The sequence below is a fragment of the Arachis stenosperma genome, chromosome 10 (genome assembly GCF_014773155.1).
Source record: "Arachis stenosperma cultivar V10309 chromosome 10, arast.V10309.gnm1.PFL2, whole genome shotgun sequence".
Lineage (NCBI taxonomy): Eukaryota > Viridiplantae > Streptophyta > Magnoliopsida > Fabales > Fabaceae > Arachis > Arachis stenosperma.
The window spans coordinates 43,459,178-43,463,366 of NC_080386.1; the positions used below are offsets into that span (position 1 = coordinate 43,459,178).

A 4,189-nucleotide genomic window follows, 5' to 3' on the forward strand; every position below is an offset into this window, starting at 1 on the left:
GTTTGAGTCTAGTGTCTAATTTTAAGTTTGGTGTAAATTGCATGTTTCTATTCTTCTTGCATTTTTCAAATTCATTCTTATGTCTTAATTAATCTTCAAGTTGTTCTTGATGATTTCCTTCTTCTGATCTTTAAATTCTCTTGTCTTGAGTGTTTTGTTGTTTCTCATATGCATTCTCATTTTGTTAGTGTCAATAGTATACAAACTTCTAAGTTTGGTGTCTTGCATGCATTGTTTATTTGATCTTAGTTTCATTTTGATTATTTCTCATTATTAAAAATCCAAAAATTTTTTTAATTTGTGTCTTTTCAAGTCAATAATACAGAGAATTGAAGATTCAGAACATACAGCAGAGGAATTACATAGAAAAAGCTGTGCATTCAAAACGCCCAGTGAGGAAGGAAAACTAGCGTTTAAACGCCAGCCAGGGTGCCTGGCTGGGCGTTTAACGCCCAAAAGGGGTGAGTTTTGGGCGTTAAACGCCAGAATGTATACCATTCTGGGCGTTTAATGCCAGGATGGCACAAGAGGGAAGATTTTGTTTTTAATTCAAATTTTTTTCAAGTTTTCAAAATTTTTCAAAATCAAATCTTTTTCAAATCATATCTTTTCAAACATATATTTTTAAAATCAATTTCTTTCCATTTTCAAAAATACTTGCTAACAATTAATGATTTGATTCAACATTTTAAGTATGTTGCCTTTTCTGTTGAGAAAGGTTTAATGTCTGAATCATATCTTTTCTTGTTAGCCAAGTCATTAATTTTAAAAATCAAATCTTTTTAAATTATTTTTCAAATCATGTCTTCTCAATCACATCTTTTTAAAACCATAACTTTTCAATCATATCTTCTTAATCACATCTTTTTCAAAATAGTTTTCAATCATATCTTTTTGATTCCTAATTTCAAAATCTTTTTCAAAAATCACTTGATCTCTTTTTCCACTCTTAAGTTTTCGAAAATCAATTAGTATTTTTTCAAAATGTTTTTAAAATCTTTTTAATTTATTTTCAAAAATTTCTTCCCCTCTTCTCACATCCTTCTATTTATGGACTAACACTACTCCTCAATGCACAATTCGAATTCCATCTTTACTTGATAAGTTCGAATTTTCTACCCCTTCCTTCTATTTTTCTTTTCCTCTGACACCTCAAGGAATCTCTATACTGTGACATAGAGGATTCCATATTTTTTTGTTCTCTTCTCTTTCATATGAGCAGAAGTAAAGACAAAAGCATTCTTGTTGAGGCTGATCCTGAACCTGAAAGGACCTTGAAGCGAAAGCTAAGAGAAGCTAAAGCACAACTCTCTGTAGAGGACCTAACAGAAATCTTCAAAGAAGAAGACATGGCAGCCGAAAACAACAATAATGCCAACAATGCAAGGAAGGTGCTGGGTGACTTTACTGCACCTACTCCCGACTTCTATGGGAGAAGCATCTCTATCCCTGCCATTGGAGCAAACAAATTTGAGCTTAAGCCTCAATTAGTTTCTCTAATGCAACAGAATTGCAAGTTCCATGGACTTCCATTGGAAGATCCTCATCAGTTTTTAGCTGAGTTCTTGTAAATCTGTGACACTGTCAAGACTAATGGGGTTAACCCTGAGGTCTACAGACTTATGCTATTTCCTTTTACTGTAAAAGACAAAGCTAGGATATGGTTGGACTCACAACCTAAAGAAAGCGTGAACTCTTGGGAAAAGCTAGTCAATGCCTTCTTGGCAAAGTTCTTTCCACCTCAAAAATTGAGTAAGCTTAGAGTGGAAGTCCAAACCTTCAGACAGAAGGAAGGTGAATCCCTCTATGAAGCTTGGGAAAGATACAAACAATTGATCAGAAAGTGTCCTTCTGACATGCTTTCTGAATGGAGCATCATAGGAATCTTCTATGATGGTCTGTCTGAACTGTCCAAGATGTCATTGGACAGCTCTGCTGGAGGGTCTCTTCATCTGAAGAAGAAGCCTGCAGAAGCTCAAGAACTCATTGAAATGGTTGCAAATAACCAATTCATGTACACTTCTGAAAGGAATCCTGTGAACAATGGGACGAATCAGAAGAAAGGAGTTCTTGAGATTGATACTCTGAATGCCATATTGGCTCAGAACAAAATATTGACTCAGCAAGTCAATATGATCTCTCAAAGTCTGTCTGGAATACAAGTTGCACCAGGAAGTACTAAGGATGCTTCATCTGAAGAAGAAGCTTATGATCCTGAGAACCCTTCAATGGAAGAGGTGAATTACATGGGAGAACCCTATGGAAACACCTATAATCCTTCATAGAGAAATCATCCAAATCTCTCATGGAAGGATCAACAGAGACCTCAACAAGGTTTCAACAACAATAATGGTGGAAGAAACAGGTTTAGCAATGGCAAGCCTTTTCCATCATCTTCTCAGCAACAGATAGAGAATTCTAAGCAGAGCCACTCTGACTTAGCAACCATGGTCTCTGATCTAATCAAAACCACTCAAAGTTTCATGACTGAAACAAGATCCTCCATTAGGAATTTGGAGGCACAAGTGGGACAGCTGAGCAAGAAAATTACTGAACTCCCTCCTAGTACTCTTCCAAGCAATACAGAAGAGAATCCGAAAGGAGAGTGCAAGGCCATCAACATGGCCAAATTTGGAGAGGAGAAAGAGGCATTGAGCGCCACTGAGGAAGACTGATGAGCGGATAATTTATACGCTTTTTGGCATTGTTTTTAGTATGTTTTTAGTATCTTTTAGTTAGTTTTTAGTATATTTTTATTAGTTTTTAATTAAAATTCACTTTTCTGGACTTTACTATGAGTTTGTGTGTTTTTCTGTGATTTCAGGTATTTTCTGACTGAAATTGAGGGTCCTGAGCAAAAATCTGATCCAGAGACTGAAAAGGACTGCAGATGCTGTTGGATTCTGACCTCCCTGCACTCGAAGTGAATTTTCTGGAGCTACAGAAGTCCAATTGGCGCGCTCGCAACGGCGTTGGAAAGTAGACATCCTGGGCTTTCCAGCAATATATAATAGTCCATACTTTGCCCAAGATTTGATGGCCCAAACCGGCGTAGCAATTCGGCCTCAGAAATTCCAGCGTTAAACGCCGGAACTGGCATAAAACTTGGAGTTAAACGCCCAAACTGGCATGAAAGCTGGCGTTTAACTCCAGAAAAAGTCTCTACACGAAATTACTTCATTGCTCAGCCCAAGCACACACCAAGTGGGCCCGGAAGTGGATTTTTCTGTCATTTACTCAATTCTGTAAAACCTTAGGTGACTAGTTTACTATTAATAGGACCTTTTGACATTGTATCTGTACCTTATGACCTCATGACATTTTTTACACGTTTCTTGTATACTTTCCACAGCATGAGTCTCTAAACCCCATGGTTGGGGGTGAGGAGCTCTGCTGTGTCTTGATGGATTAATGCAATTACTACTGTTTCTTATTCAATCATGCTTGCTTCCATTCTAAGATAACACTTGTTCTTAATCCGGATGAATGTGATGATCCGTGACAATCATCATCATTCTCAACTATGAACGTGTGCTTGACAACCACCTCCGTTCTACCTTAGATTGAGTAGTTATCTCTTGGATTCTTTAATCGGAATCTTCGTGGTATAAGCTAGAACTGATGGCGGCATTCAAGAGAATCCGGAAGGTCTAAACCTTGTCTGTGGTATTCTGAGTAGGATTCAATGACTGAATGACTGTGACGTGCTTCAAACTCCTGAGGGCGGGGCGTTAGTGACAGACGCAAAAGAATCACTGGATTCTATTCCGGCCTGATTGAGAACCGACAGATGGATAGCCGTGCCGTGACAGGGTGCGTTGAACATTTCCAATGAGAGGATGGGAGGTAGCCACTGACAACGGTGAAACCCTACATACAGCTTGCCATGGAAGGAGCCTTGCGTGTTTGATGAAGAAGACAGTAGGAAAGCAGAGATTCAGAAGATGGAGCATCTCCAAAACCCCAGCCTATTCTCCATTACTGCAAATCAAGTAACCATTTCATGTTCTTTTGCTTTTTACAATCAATCCTGATAATTTCTGATATCCTGACTAAGATTTACAAGATAACCATAGCTTGCTTCAAGCCGACAATCTCCGTGGGATCGACCCTTGCTCACGCAAGGTATTACTTGGACGACCCAGTGCACTTGCTGGTTAGTTGTGCGGGGTTGCAAAAGTGTGATTGC

The 4,189-nt window shown here is 38.5% G+C and overlaps 1 non-coding gene across 1 annotated transcript; it reads right to left on the reverse strand.

Moving 5' to 3' along the window:
- Positions 1-1,754: 1,754 nt before the first annotated feature.
- Positions 1,755-1,862, reverse strand: LOC130958727 (small nucleolar RNA R71). Its single transcript, XR_009077834.1, has one exon. It is a non-coding gene; the product is annotated as a small nucleolar RNA R71 (small nucleolar RNA).
- Positions 1,863-4,189: the final 2,327 nt, after the last annotated feature.